Here is a 16387-nt window from a genome sequence, read left to right on the forward strand (position 1 = left end):
TCCCTTACTCTGTCTTCCCCTCCCCTCCTCTCAGTGGTCTCAGTGTAACAAGGCTGGTTTTTCACCTCATGGTCATCCTCTCTTAGCCTCTTGAGTGCTGGGATTACAGGCTTGTACCCAACTTCAAGAATATTTTAGAGAAGAGTGTATTCCTTCATAGGAACTGTGTAACCAGGAACTCTTGGCTTCCTGGCATGAAGCTTGTAGATGCCATTCCTATACTATAGTTTTTACTTCCCTAGAGCTCTGGAAAAAATGCAAAGTCATATTCCAAATATGAAAAAGAAGCAGAAATATGGCTTGGTTCTCAGCAGTTCCTGGAGGAAGAAGCGAGAGTTCACTTGCTGTAGGCACCAAAACATTATTCTTTAGGAAATGGAGATTTCATGACTTCGGACCACTTTTGTCCTTTGAGCCCTGTACTATCAACCATATTTACTAGTTTTGATTTTTAGAATGAACAGAAAGACAATGCATGGAGAACAGAGTTACTGAATAAAATGTGCGTTTATTGACTATGTTTGGAGTGTGGAACATGAAATGGAAGGTAATACAGGAGTCTTTTTTCTTTTTTTTGAGACGTCTCCCTGTAGCCCCAGCTGGCCTGGAACTTGCTATGTAGACCAGGCTGGCCTTGAACTCACAGAGATCCGCCTGCCTCTGCCTCCTGAGTGCTGGAGAGAAAAAAGTTTGTTACCTTGGGGATATCAGACTGTCATGTGGATGGAGTGGGAGTGAAACTTTTCTACTCTGAGCACTAGCTTTTTGTTAGTTTTGTTTTGTGTAACGTACGTTGTGTATATTGCTCTTATAGTAGAAATTTGTTAAACATTTTGATATATTAGTGGAAGTAGTCACCCTGGGCTACCTCTGCATTCCTGAGGAGTGGAAAACAACTCATTCTGGTGAGCAGCATACAGCCTGCTGAGTTGCTGACTTCTCGTTTCATCCCTAGGCCTGTGCACTCAACAGAAATGTCCCTACCATGCAGACGGTGCCTTCTCAATGGAACTTTTCTCCACTGGGAGACTTGTCCCCAGATGACAGTGAAGTGGCTGGGCATGGTGGTGCACGCCTTTGGTCCCAGCATGTGGGAGGCAGAGGCAGGCGGATCTTTGTGAGTTCAAGGCCAGCCTGGTCTACAAGTGAGTTCAGGTCAGCTGGGACTATAGGGAGACCCTGTCTCAAAAAGACAAAAAAAAAAAAAAAAGTCAGTATTACCCTTGAATGTCCTCAAATAGCCTGTCAAGTACCTGCAGTGCTGGAGATTTGCTTTCTCTCAAACACAAGGAAGCTGACCACATATTAGATGACGTATTCTTCCAAATTAAGCCAAGCCAAACCACACCACACTTAACACATATGCTTCATCTTCACATTCTACCCAATATGGCATGATGCTTATAATCTGAAGAGAGCTGTGTGACCAACTCTGGTGAAGGGAGAGTGTGCTTTCATCCTCTGCCTCATGGTCGCCAGAGGGGGTGGGCTTTCGGAGTGAAATGGCACAAGTAATTCCTCAGCTCTAAAAATTGCTTCTTTTTCTTTCTCTTTCTCTCTGTTTCTGTCTCTCTGTTGTGATGAAGATTTTAAATTCATGGCAGTTGGATGCTTGACTGACCCAGCTCCTGTTTTTCATAATTGTGCTTACTACTCAATGAAACCCCAACCTATGAGGGCAAAAAATATGGTACACAGGAAAAGCCCTGTCAGACGCCAAGAGTACTCCTCCAGAAGTTGGAAGGTCTGTGTTGGGCTGCTTGCTTTCTCCCTGTCCACGTGCCCTTTGGTAAACCATGTAATTTCCTTTCTCTTCAGAGAGTTTCCCTGTCTCTAAATAGGGATGGAATAATAATATTTGGCTGTTCAGTTTTACTTAAAGTGTGATTTGGAAGCTTCTAGGGGGTCTCTGAATTCTTCATGGGAATTGTGAGGTCAAATCTACTTTCATGATTGTACTAAGCCATTTAAAACACTTTTCTATTTCTTTATCTTTCAAGTGTGTCATGGAGTTTTCTACAAGCCATAGACATTTCAGCAGATTTAATGAAGAAGCTGGTTTCAGATTCCAGTTGTCTTCAATTAAGCATGATGTTAAAGAGATTTATGAGAATGTGTGACAACATTACTCCTCTAATGTTTTTTTTTTGCTTTCAAATATATACTTTTCATAAAATGTATTATTTATGCTAATAGGTAATGGTGTAATTCATGTTATTTTAATGAGTTAATATTAAAATTTTAATTTTAGGTGGACATGGTAGTATATGCTCTGTGGAGGCTAAAGCAGGAGGATTCCAAATCTGAGGCTAGCCTGAGCTACCTGCTGAGATCCTGTCTCAAAAACAAGAAGATAAACAAAAACCTGATAATTGAACTTTCTAGTATGAAGAATAATATCACATATTTCACATAAGCAAAGTCTCTTTGGGGTCCTTAATGAATATTAAGTCCTAAGACCAAAGAGGTTGAGAACTGTGGGTCTGGTGCCTTGTGGTGAGCAGGGGGCTTTCGCCCCACATCATCTCTCTCCTCTCCCTCTGCCTCCCCATCTCTTTCTTCACTACCCCATTCCTATATACACACTTAATGAAAAACAACCTGCAGATTTTATCCTGGTATATCAGTTATTTTCTGTTGCTGTGATAAAGTGCCATGATCAGAAGCATCTTAAGGAAGAAAGTTTATTTGAGCTTATAGTTCCAGAAGGACAGCTTGGCAGCAAGAAGCCTGAGCAGGAAGCTGAGAATCACATCTTACCTGCACATAGGAAGCAGAAAGAGTGAGCGGGAAGTGGGGTAAGGCTATAAACACTCAAAGCCCACCCCCAGTGACATATTTCCTGTAGCAAGCCTCCATGTCCTAAAAGTTCCATAACCTCCACAAACAGTGTTACCAGTTGGGTACTAAGTGTTCAAATATGTGAGCCTATGGGAAACATTTCTCATTTAAACCACAACACTTAGTCTTCTACCAGATCTTAATTTCCAAACCCAAATACTTTTCAGAAACTTTGTTTACTGTGGTTTGGTCATTTGGAGGTAAGCATAACTGTGTGAAAACAGGGAGCAGTGATCCCACGTTCTTTTTATTTATTTTTGTTATTTTTATGTGTATGAGTATATTGCCTGCATGTGTGTAAGTGCACCTGTGTCTTGAAATGCCTGTGGAGGTCAGAAGAGAGTATTGGGTTCCTTGAAACTGGAGTTATAGATGGTTGTTAGTCACCATGTGGATGCTGGAAATCGAACCCAGGTCCTCTGCAAGAGCAACTAGTGCTCTTAACTGCTGAGCCATCTCTCCAACCCCCCATGATATTTTTAAATGATCCTATTTAATTTTCCTCTCTATGACCATAAAGCTATCTATGCAGAACCATTTTATAGACAAAAATACCTAGACTTGAAATTCTCAGAAAAAAAAAAAAACTAGTTCTGAAAGATTGGTGACTCTACCTCCAAATCACCACATTGAACCAGCCAAGAGGAGATAGGCATTTGGCACAATTTCATGTTGCCCGTCCAAAACTAGAAGCAAATTCGTTGATGTTTAGTTACGCCTAATGGCTGTGTCTTAACTGTTAACCCCTGGGGAAGGCTGTAACTGAGAGGTGCTCTTGCCACCCGAGTGCTTTACGGTACATTCAGTGCTGGCGAAGATTTCACACCACATCTCTACTAGGGACTCTTAGTGTGGTTCTGGCAACTTACTCTTCCTGAAATACTGATTGTAAAATAAGATTATCAACTATTTGAATAGCTGCAGAGGGATGTGGTATGGGTCCTTCCACAGGAGGTTTCTACCGTTTATAAAGTTAACCCCTTTGCTTCATTCAAAGCTGGTTCTGGGAGTTGCCTGGTTCCTTCATTTGTTGGTTTATTCATTCGTGCATTCTTCCATTCATTTATTGAACAGTTGTTCGTAAGAGCCTACTATGTGCTGGTCATTATAGCCTGTCATCAAGGTAGTTTGTTTGCTATTGGAGGGAGACAGAGAAAACCCTGCATTAATAAGTGTGTTGTATCTTCAGGTGATATGGACTTTGGGAACAATGGAGCTGAGGAAGAGGCTCAAGATAACTTAACGTGACCTTTGAGCCAAGTCATGTCAGGACAGGGTAGGATAGAGGATGCAGTGTTCTATACAAAGAGAATGACCGGGGTAAAGGCCCCAAGCTGTGAGTGTCTACGACAGCAATGTGGACCCTGTGGGGTTTTTCTGAATTACATGGACTAGTTGAATAAAGGCTCTAGAACTATGGGACAGAGATGTTTGTAGTGAAATCTTTTTTTTTTTTTTGGACTTTTTGAGACAGGGTCTCCCCTGTAGCCCCAGCTGGCCTGGATTTGCTATGGAGACCAGGCTGGCCTCGACCTCACAGAGATCCACCTGCCTCTGCCTCCCAAGTGGTGGGATTAAAGGTGTGCTCCACCACGCCAGGCATGAAATCTTAATGAGTTATTTTGTTTACTGCAGCATACCTCAGACCCCAAGGATGACTGGTTCAAACAAGACTGGAATAGGCTTGGAAAGATGCTTCTCTGCCAGGTCCTGAGGTGCTGCTGTTGTTTTTTGTGTCCCCATATGCTGCGAACCATAGTGTGTTTCTGATGGTGAATACTGTGGTGTACTCGCAATGGTAATTTGCATAGATTCCAATCAGTCAATAGCAGGTCCAGCGCTTTGCATTTTGGAATAGTCATTTTTACAGTTTTTACAACTGAGGCAGCTGAAACCCAGAGAGGCTGCATCCGTCCAAGTCACTTGGTTACTAAGTTCTGGAAAAGATGCAGCTATGCCAAAGCCATGTAATTAAAGTTCCCCTCTCTTTTTTGTTTCTTAAATAAATTTAAGGCATGCTTTATTTAACTGGGGAGGGAAGATACCTTGGACTTCACTAAGAAGGTCAGAAATTGTGAGCCTTTTCTTTATCTCCGCTACAAGGTCAGCCTCTGAGGGCCCAGGATGGATGAACACAGGCTTTTCCTGTCTTGAACTTGAGCATTTCTGATTTCTTCCTTGGCTGGCTGCTTTGTTTCCTGGCTTTGTTTGCCTCTTCGATTCTCCTGGGTCATGCTGGGGACCTGTTCTAGCACCTGTTTGGAGTCTGCTCTGCAAAGACATGGTTATCGGTGGGGAGGTGGTAGTGAGGCTCTGCCCTCCTCCTCTGACTTGGCAGTGGTGCTGTGGAGTAACAGCATGTCTTGTCACTTACCCAGATTTAGGACCGAAGCTAAGACTGTCACATGGATTTGTTGTTTTTACTGGTGAGAAGATTTGTGAGACAAAAAAGCTCCCAAAACTTACTTAATAGCTGCTTCATAGCTAAGTAGCTAAATCCCTCAAGCTTCTGTCTCTCTGAGGTTTGTCTGAGTCTCTTCCCTTTACACTCACGAGTGTTGAAAAGTGATATTTAAGCTGGGTGTGGTGTTGTACACAGATGCAGGCAGATCTCTGTGAGTTCAAAGCCAACCTGGTCTACATAGTGAGTTCCAGGCCAGCTGGGGCTACAGGGAGACTCTATCTCAAAAAAATAAAAAAAAAAAAAAAAAGAAGGAAAAAAAGAAAGAGAAGTGACATTTATTTTGCCCTGAAAAGACATTTGCCCACTGAACTGGCCTCTACCTGTCTCACCTTGACTTCCTTGTCAGGAACTCAGGAAATGCGATCCTTCTTTACAAGGAAACCTTTGCAGGTTCTTGGCTTGCTGGCCTGGTTCTCTGCCAATCTCACAGCCTCATGGGAGGGGCAGGACTTTTGGATCTGTGCCAGGTTGGAGTGCCTGAAGGACTCACCTCCCAAAGGCTTTCATTAGATCACTAGGACACCTCTGTTGCTGAATTAAGGATGGAGTACCTGCCAAATGGCTTAGAAAAAACAACAGAAGTTCATTTATATTATGTGTTTTTCCTTTGTATGATATTATCTTTGGAAGTCAGCCTTTATATTTTTAATCTTTTTATTTATTTATTTATTTATTTATTTATTTATTCATTTATTTGTTTACACAGGGTCTTGATACATAATTTCCCGTGCTGGTTTCAAATTCTCTAGGTAGGCTAGGCTGCCCTTGAACTCATGATCCTCCTGCCTTGGCCTCCTGACTACTAGGATTATCTTGCCCAGAAGAAATCAGCCTTTAAATTTTCATTCCTACATCAATCACTAATATGTAAAAATATTAGCAGTTATAACTCCTCCCAGAAACCCCTGATAGCTAATACTGAATGATGCTGTTAAAACTCTTGACCTCAGCTTAGGACTTGAATGAATGTCTTTCTTGCACTCACTGTCCTGCCACCCAATGTGGGTGCAATGCCAGAGCCCTCTGTCCCTTGGTAGAAGGGGACACCTCTCACAGGTCAGTCTGCTCTACAAGCACATGGGCAGAGTGGGTGGAGGAACCAGAGGCCATGGAGGTCTGGACCTTCCCTTTCTGAGTTGCAGGCTTGTAGGGTTCTAGAATGGAATCCCAAAGCTCCCTCTGACTGGTCCACAGAGGTAGTTCATGTATCTGGAGTCACCAAGCCACATGGGCCCTACTGGATCAGCTAGAAGAAGAGGTCGGGGCTGGCATCTGTATGTGTGTGTGTGTGTGTGTGTGTGTGTGTGTGTGTGTATGTGTCTGTGTGTGTCTGTATCTGTGTGTGTCTGTGTTCATGTGTGCACAAATGTGGAGGTCAGAAGTTGATGTTGTTGTTTTCCTCAATTGATTTCATCCTTATTTTTTGAGATAGATTCTCTCACTGAACCTGGACCTCACTGATTCAGCTGAATTAGCTGGCAAGCCAGCCCCCGGAATCCCCCTGTCTCTGCCTCCGTAGTGCTGACATCAAAAGGTACCCCCCCCAACTATCCTGGTTTTAATTTTTTTACATGGATGCTGGGGATCTAAACTCAGGTCTCCATGATTGATAAGCACTTTACCAACTGAGCCATTTCTCCAGCCTGGCATCTATACTTTTAGAAGTACCTTGAATTATGCTGAGCTGTAGTTGAGGTTGAGGACAGTGAAGATGGGAGTCCTTTGCCACTGAGTGTGCTTTCACACGTCTTTCAGGGCCATAGATGTCTGTCCTTCCTGTCACCTGAGTAGACCTAGGGACTTTCCATGACTGAGCTGTCACATGGGTGGATAGGTGAGGCTCTCTGACCAGCGTTACTTGCTACTGCTATGGACCTCTGTAATGCAGGGAGCTTCCTTTAGTCCCCTCTGCTGCTAGGCCAAATGAAGGTGCCTGTTGGGAGGAGTTGGATGGGCAGAAGGGGAGGAGACATTGGTGGGTTGGGCTTAGCCAGTTGCTGACTATCACATTGTGTGTCTGATGCTTCTCTTTTCTTTTTAGTTAAAATAAAGACCTACTTAAAGAAACAAAACAAAACTGGAAGTAGACCAGAAAGAGAAATATGAGTTTAAAGCATTTTGCCTCTCAGTTACTTGCAGTGCTTATAAACAAGGGCCTGGTATCCGCCAGGCAAAGCAGAGGGAGGCCATGTGCCCATTGCTGGGCTTGGATTACTTCTCTAGTTGATGGATTGTGGGGATATTTGGGGGAATCTTGGGAGAAGGTCCAGAGCAGAATGGGACATCCATGGTACCCATGTAGGCATTACCTACTTACCAAATCGTTAAAAATATTTGAATATTTTACCAACCTGGTTGGCCTGTTTGGGTGTATATTATTGGGACATCTGTCACGATAGTAAAAGGAGGTAATATTATATACAACCTCAGCTTGACTGTGAGATCAGCCAAGGCTAGGAGAAAAATATTGTGGAGGCGTGACCATGTCTGTCTTGTCATTGCTACATCCTCAGGGTCTGGTACACAGTAGGTGGGCTCAGTGAGTATTTACTTCACCACTCAGCCTTTGAGCCCTTATGACTGTCCTAAGAACAGATGGCCACATATGCCTCCCTGCCAAAGAAGTACTGTGGAGCAGCAGTTGATGTACAGACCCATAACTGGTCAAAGTGCTGGGAATAAGTGACTGTTGAGTGTTCAACCCTAAAAGTGACATTTATTACCTACCCCAACCCAAAGCTCAAAGAACATCCAGAAGAGTGCTGTGACATGCTGTCTTCTGGACGTGATACGGACGTTGCACTCATGAACTCACAGCAGCTGTGATTACTTGCACAAGATCAAGCCAGCCAATGTTCCTGCACCATGGGGAGGGGCATGTGAGATTCCACCCCTAGCTGAACAGCTATTGGCAACTATTGGGGGAGGGGTCACTTTTCTTCATACATACATGCAACCAACTGCAATGAAACTCTGGGTTATTACAAAAAGACATAAGAGTAGGAGGGGATGTGTTGGGAAGAAGCAAATTTCCTGAGGGAGTAGGAGGGTAGAGAGGAGAATGGGGTGTGAATATGATCAAAGTATATTATGAAATAGTCAAAGAATATATAAAAATTATGTTTAATAAAGGAAGAGGTGTGGTGCATGACAGTGTTCCAGACACCGCAGTGGCACTGTAGTAAGTAGGTCCCCAGAGACCAGGTAGCCTTTGTGGGCATGGCAGCTGCCAGAAAGGAGAGTGTGAGGAGGTGTCTTTAACCTGGATTCCTGAAACCAGACTGCTCCCCCACCTCCTTAGACAGTGTTGGGGCTATGCTGACAAGCGCATGCTTCTGAGCTGACAGTTCAGTGCCTGATTATGTCACTGCATCTGCTTGTTTATTCTGTTGCAGATCACTCTGGTCCAGTGTGTTGCCTGTTTTCAGTTCCCTGGCTCACCATCTTTATCATCTATCCTGGGTAGAGGCAGAGTCTTGTCCCAGGGTTATGCACACAGGCTCTGGAGTTCAAGTCCACCTGCGTTCAAGTCTGGCTCTGTGTGCGTAGGCCTCTCTGGGCCCTAGCTTTCTTGCCACAAATGGAAACAGTAATAGGTCCTGGGAGTGTTACTATAGGGAACACACTTAGGGACAGTGCCTGGCACATCTTTGGTTGCCATATGGATGCTCGCTCCACTTAGGATCTAATTTTAAATGACCAGATTTCAAATATGCTAATATAAGACAAAGGAGCTCAACCAGGTGACTTTCATGCTTGGGACTGAGGCTGGGCAGCAGTTGGCTCCTCTGTTTCTTATTTCAGAATCAATGGAGTTTGTCTTGTGAATTTGTGGAGGATATCTTTGGCTGTCAGGAGGGTCTTTGGGGGCTGGCTGGAGCATGTTTTTAGTCCACTCTTCAGCATCATGCATCACAGAACTGTCATCTCCCTGCATTGCTGCCTGGAGACTGACTGGGGAGTTGGTGGTAAAGCTGAGATGGAAGGGGTGTGCTGACTAGCTGGAGAGAAACAGGTGGTTACAGATGGTATGAGTCAGACACTCTCTCATCCTGCTCCTCTTCCTTTGGGAGGCTGCTCCCTTCATGTGGTCCTGATGGAGTTATCATTAAGGTAGCTTTTACCTCCTTCTGCCCTCCTAAGGGGACATGTGACCTCATATGGGCCACCCTGGGATCACATCCCACTTGACACGTAGGTTGTTAGGGGATGGGCATTTTCCCAGTCTTGGGTACGAAGCTGCCTCTGTGCTTCTGCTTGATCTGATGGGGGAGGAGAGATCTTTACCACAAATGTTACTAAGTCATGAGAATGCTAACTACTCAAAGCTACCTGCCCTGTGCATAGGAAGTGTCTATTCACAGTAGGAAAGAGGGAAGCAAGCACACAAAGAGAAGTGGATCTACCAGGTAGGCTAAGAAAAAAAGAGACAGGAATGTGAGCACATTATTTGAGCGCCAAGATCAATTACGGCCAAACAATCCTGACTGTAGAGTCTAGAAATGCTTTATGCACTAGATTACTAGAATACTGTGATGTGTTCTCCAAAGTCAAGAAAGAACCATTGTTTGACGTGTGTGTGTATGCAGGTGTATGTGGAGGCCAGAGGTCAACCCCAGATGTTATTCCTTAGGATCACTGTCCAACTTATTTTGGGGGATAGGGTCCCTCATTGACCTGAAACCTGATGATTAGGCTGGGATGACTAGCCATTGAAGTTCAGGGATAGATCTTTTTCCACCTCCCTAGGTCCGAAATTACAAGCGCAGACTGGAGCGATGGCTCAGCAGTTAAGAGCATTGGCTGCTCTTGAAGAGGACCTGGATTTGGTTCCCAGCACCCACATAGTGCTTAACAACCATCTGTAACTCCAGCTCTAGGGATCTGATGCCCTCTTCTGTCCTCTGCAGCATTGCGTGACACCGGTGCACTTACATACATGCAGGCAATACACTCATACACATCAAATAAAAATAAACGAAAAAATTAAAACAAGTGTGTGCCGCCACACCCTGATTTTCTTACGTGGTTTCTGGAGATGGGACTCAGGTTCTTGTACTTGCGAGGCAAGCACTTTACTGACCAAGCTGTCTCCCAGCCCTGGTTTGACTCTCCTGATGATTTAAGAACGTGTTGCTGAGGCTCCTCTGCAGCTTGTCAAGGCAGCATCCCTTCATCCTCTGTGCTTTCCTTCCAGATTCCCTCTCTTTGGAATGCTGTTCCCATCAACTTTATTCCATTCAGATGTCTCCTTGTGATTGGGCTGACAGATTCTGTCTTCCTTTGTTAGGTTCCCACAGCACTTTATTCTCCACTCATTTGAATTTGCAGTATGTCACAATCAGTTGTTCATGAGACCTATTTATCACCCAGTGTTGTCCTGGTTTTGAGATCCTGATGGTTGAATGCTCACTGCTTGAGGTGCAGACCCTGCCTCCTCCTGATTTGAATCCTAGGGGTAGGGCTGGTGGGCAGGTGCTTCTTATAGAAATCAGTGAGATTTTACTATAGCAATTTATGGCTTAATTTTTATTGTTGTTCTAATTCTAATGTCATTTGATTTAATAAGTAAGGATGGGGATCTAATTTGGAATTGGTTATTTAAATGAGTTGCTTGTTGTAGAGGGTCCTGGAGAGATGGTTCATCAGTTAAGAGTGCTTGATGCTTGTCTTAGTTTGTTCTTCATTGCTGTGACAAAACACTCTGACCAGTACCAACTTGGGGAGGAAATGGTTTATTTGTCTTACATCTCCCAGGTCGCAGTTCATAAGGGAGCCCAAGGTAGGAACTCAGGGCAGGAACCCGGAGGCAGGAGCTGGAGCACAGGCCATGGAGGAATACTGCTTACAGGCATGCTCCCCTGGCCCCTGCCCAGCCTGCCTTCTTATGCAACACAGGCCCACCTGCCCAGGGGTGGCACCACCTACAGTGGGCTGGGCCCTCCCACATCACTCATCAAGAAGATGCCCTTCAGACATGGCCACAGGCCAATCCAATAGAGGCAATTCCCCGATTGAGGCTCCCTCAACCCAGGTGTGTCAAGTTGACACTAAAGCTATCCAGCACAATGCTCTTGCAGAGAACCCTGGTTTGGTTCCCAGCACCCACATTGTAGCTAACAACTGTCCCTAACTCCAGTTCCAGGGAATCCAACACCCTCTTCTGATTTTCACAGGGACTGCATGCATGTGATGCACATATCTACATGCAGGCAAAATACTCATACACATAAAAAAATCTTTAAATGAATTATTGTGGGAAGGTTTTTGCTTTTTTGTATTTTCTAAAGTTCCCACAATGAGCATGTGTTACTTTTATAATTGGATAAAAGTATTAAGACAGCAAAAATGATTTCCAGATCAGAATAAAGAGTGGCAACATGTCATGAAAGAAGTGATAAAGACAGCTAATTTTATCTCCTAATAATCTTCTTGTCTATAGAATGTACAAACCATTTACTAATGAATGCTTCATTATTTCTAATTATTTCAAGTAGCCAGACCTCAAATAAGAGTTTCTGATCTGATTTTCAATAGTTTAAGTATTGGCATCCGAGGCTATCCAAGTGATTTACTCTTGGGGTGTTAAATATCGTTTATGTGGCATACAGTAAATATTCCATTTAGGATAGATAGCAGTGGGGCTGGGGAGATGCTCGGTGGGTAAAGTGGTGCACAAGCATGAGGACCTGAGTTCGGATGCCCAGCACCTGTTAGAAAGCTGGGTGTGGCAGAGTGCGCCTGTGATCCCCGGGCTGTGCAGGTGGAGACAAGATCTTTGGATTACTGGTCAACCACTTTAGTCAAATGGGTGAACTCCAGGTTCAGTGGGACCCCATCTCAAAAAATAAGGTGGAGGGCAATTGAAAAAGACTTCTATCTGCCTTTGGTCTCTGCATGCACACTCACACACCTACACATGCACACACACACACACACACACGCACACAAAGATAGACAACAGCCCCTGTTCTGAAGTTCTCAGTACAAAATCTCAAATAATATATAAAATTTAGCAAAAATTATGACAATTTGGTTCAACCCCACCCTCAATTTAGTAAAACGTGCCAGATACTCAAAGTCAAGGATGAAAGGGACAAAAACTATCAGTTAAACTGGACAAAATTCAGTGCCCAGTCTCCTAAATAGTGGTCCAATGATGAAGCAAACATTATTTAACAAATACTTAATTGAGAAACAAATTAAGACAGAATATGACTATTTTTACAGAAAGCTTGAGGTGAATGTGTTATGTTCATTTTGATAATATTTTGGCTTTTCTTTCAAAAATTAATCTTCTATTTACCCCTTTGTTGATCCTTCTTTTGAATAGACAGGCTTCTAGCACTCTGAGGGGTGTTTTGTTCTTTGATGTACCTTGGGATATTTTATAAACACATCCATTAAATTGCTGACTTCCCAAAGTTTGACAATTTACTAAACCGATATAACAGGTAGTTCAATTTAGCCACTGTGTGGAGAGCAATCGTTTAGCACAGTGTGAAATTTAACACTGCAGCTTAACCATAAAAAATACAGTTTATGCTAATACTCCATTCAGGCCTGTTTTCGAGGAAGCCTACAATTTAGCCACTTTGAGCTCCCTCAATTGCTGTTTACTAATAATGCTTGATTTCAACAGAAAAAAAAAACATTCCTTCAATTCAAACAGCGTGGGAACATGCATTTGGGGGAAGTTAATCATTTGTTGATTCTTTCATTCTTGTGCCAAAAGTTGGATGGAATTTTCACATCCTTTGGTTCCCTTCCTGGGCTGTGCTGTGTTTTGGATCCTCACAGAATTAAAACAAGTGTAGAATGTTTGTTATATAAGGGCTTCATGCCTGAAGAACTCACTGAATGGAAAACTTGTACAACTCAAGCCTAACTTACTTGGGAATAAACACAAAGTAGGATTTTCTTGATACCACCTGTGCACAATGAGAAGATACACTAATATTTTTATACTACACTAACATTTGCATAAATATGGCTGCACACTATGTGTCTTTTGTCTTTTCAAGTGTCTGTGGATTCGTCAGTCTGCTTGCCTCTCTGCCTTTGTGCTCCCAGGTCAAGGATGGGAGCGGAGTGCCTTCCTGGGTAGCCAGTGTGGACCAGCCACAGCAGGACAGGTGGTGTGACAGTTGCAAATCATGCACAAATTAATTTGCACCCCTTCCATTGGGCCTGGAGTCTGTGCGCCTTCTCTCAGACTGGGGGTGGCTGCCATTGCTTTGGCTTGTGATGGGCAGTAGAAGTGATATCTGGTGTCTTCCAAGGTGTGCTCGGTAGAATAGTGCTCCCTCCTCTACCACAGATATTTGCATCGTAGTGTTTGACTACCTTGTGCTTACATAGCAAAGGGTTTCAACTGATGTGAAGTTAAGAATCTTGGGAAAATAACTGGATTTTCTGAGCCAAGAGGGCAGAGCCTGGAACAGATTTGAAGACACTCTGCTGCTGGCTTTGAAGTTGGTGGAAGCGACCATTGGTCAAGGAAGGCAGTTAGCTTCTTGAGCTAGAAAAGTCAAGGGGTCAGGTTCTCCTACAGAATTTTCTGAAGACGTGCAGACTGGTTCATTTGATTTTAGTTCAGTGAAACCCACTTGGGACTCTGACTCAAGACACTATAGGTTAATTAATCTGTTCTGAAGTGCCAGGTTCGTGGTAGCTTGTTAGAGCAGCAACAGGAGACTAATACATAAGACTAGGCTGGGAAGACTTGGTTCTTTTTATTTATCATTTTTATTCTTTTTGTGTGTATGTGTGCATGTGTATGTGGGTACATGTGCACATTTATATGCACAGATGTGAAGGCCAGAGATTTATGTCAGGTGTCTAAATTGCTTTTCTACTGCTGGACTGGGTGGCCAGTATACCTCAGGCATTTTCCTGCTTCTGCCTCCCTGGCTCTGGGCTTACAGGTATACAATGAAGCACTTAACTTTTACATGGGTGGCTGGGGATCCAAACTTAGATTCTCATGCTTTTGTGGCAAGTATTTTTCCCACAGAGCCATTCCCCCCGCCCAAGGTCTAGTTCTTTTGGAATATTCACTCCCCCAATCCCTCCCATGGCAACCCCTCTTGGAAACAAGCCACTATACTATAAGAACCCCAAGTCACATGTGGGTATGTTGCTCAGCTGCTGCACAAAAGCCTAGGCTTTGAGCCAGCCCAACCCGGCCCAGGCATCAGTTGTGTGAGGAAGTCTCTGTAGACTCCAGGCACCGGCCATTGTAGGCACTCTCACCTGTCTTCTAAGCTGAGACCTCATGCACAGTGAGACAGAGATAAGCCCTTTCTGTCCAAATTTCTGACCCACAGAATCCACAAGCTTAGCAAAATGGCTGTCATTTTCATACCAGGAAGTTTGGGGTGATTTGCTGAGGTCAGTGAGTCAGCGAGGCTCTGAGCCACAGTACAGCATCTCACTCACTGCCGAGAGAACAGCGTGGTTTGGCTTCTGTAGATTGACTGATGTCACAATGTCACAAACCGATCCTTAGGTAGCTTGGTGTGGACCTTGTGCCCTAGAGACAGATGTTTTGATTGAACCCTTGGGCTTGGGCCTAAGCCCAGCTGTATCCATTAGGATGGTCCCAGCAGGAAGCTACAGGACCTTAGAAAGCAGTAACTATAAGCACAAAGATGGATGTACATGAAGCCAAGAGAAGGTGGTTCAGTCATTTAACAAGCTCTTTCTACTCTGCCATCCTTAGAGTGTGAATTTGTGCCACACATGGTCCCTTCATGGCAGTAAACCCGAAAGGAGATGGCTGGAGAAAAGCAGGCAGGCTCTTTAACAGGATTCACTTACCTCAGGTGGATCCTGTGGTACTTGTTAGTCTGTGTACTGGCTTGTACCTTCATTCCCTTGCAAACATTGTCTGCGTGTCCTGTTATGCCAGACAGACTGTCTCACACTCACTGTCCATATATTTTCAGCATGCCCTTTCTTTTTAAAACTTTTAAATGGAATTTTTGTGATTTTTGCATAATATGATTTGATGGTATTTAGATCCCCTCTCCTATCTGCACCTCTCCTATTGCCTCCCCACCCAATTTAGTGTATGTTATTACATATATAATAGGGCCTGAAGAGTCTAATTTGTGTCCCCAGATGTCTTTCAGTGTGGGTCAGCCACTGGAGCCAGGTTAACCAAGAGTTACATCCTTGAAAGAGACTGTCTCTGCCCCTCCCAGTAGCCATCAGTTGCCAAAAGTTCCTTAGGTTGGATTGGGGTTTCTTACCCACTTCCCCATATCTATACTGGAATTTTGTCTGGTTTCGAGTTTGCATGGTATTTGTACATGCTGTCGCCATTGCTGTGAGTTCATATGATTAACTGACCAGCTGACTGGAAAACTCTGTTTCCTTGTGGTCATCCATCACCTCTGCTCTTGCATTTCTGCTTCCTCTTCTGCAATGATCCCTGAGCTTTGGGTGGCAGAAGTTTGATATAGGTGTCTTATTCAGGGATATAGTCTGTAGCCTCTTGTTTTCTATACATTGGCCAGGTATGGGTTTCTCTGTTAATCACCATCTATTGCATAAGGTGACTTCTCTGGTGAGAGTTGAGAGATGCATTTATTTATGGGTATAACAGTAAGTTATTATGTATGAGTCAGCTTAGTAGTAGATAACTATTTAGTAGAAAACTAGTATTGGGCTCTCTTCTATGTCTTGTGACCTGTCTATCCTCAGGTTCCTAAGCCTGCTATCAATGTCAGGTATGGGCTCCATCCTAGGAAGCAGATCTTAAATTAGAGTGGTTGGTTACCCCCATAATATTTATGTCACTATTGCACCGGTGCAGTATGCCCTTTCTTGCCTGACTCTCAAATGATGACCATGGTCCTTATTTTCCAAGAACACTGGAAGCAACCAGAGGGAGCTTTCTCATGACTCAGTACCAAATCTTGGCGGCATCTGCACCCGTCCCTACTGTTATGCATTTTGCTCTTGCTTTTGAAACCTCCAGGCCTGTTTGCCAGTTTACGCACATCATGTTCATTTAGATCAAGCCTCATCTTTGTCATTTTCTCTGCTCTCCCTTTTTTTTTTTTTTTAGTTTTA

At 43.8% G+C, this 16387-nt stretch overlaps 1 protein-coding gene across 2 annotated transcripts in view; it reads left to right on the top strand.

Annotated features, from left to right (window-relative positions):
• Positions 1–16387, top strand: part of Hivep3 (human immunodeficiency virus type I enhancer binding protein 3) — a 472744-nt gene that overhangs the window by 30192 nt on the left and 426165 nt on the right. The window contains exon 1 of one of the 2 annotated variants that reach the window (XM_029564635.1): positions 6789–6839. The exons of the other annotated variant lie outside the window; for it this stretch is intronic. The gene's annotated coding sequence lies outside the window, so the exon portion shown is untranslated. Of the gene's footprint in view, positions 1–6788; positions 6840–16387 lie in introns of those variants that run through there. 2 annotated transcript variants of the gene reach the window in all.

The sequence above is a fragment of the Nannospalax galili genome, unplaced genomic scaffold (assembly GCF_000622305.1).
Source record: "Nannospalax galili isolate Female #2095 unplaced genomic scaffold, S.galili_v1.0 scaffold577, whole genome shotgun sequence".
NCBI lineage: Eukaryota > Metazoa > Chordata > Mammalia > Rodentia > Spalacidae > Nannospalax > Nannospalax galili.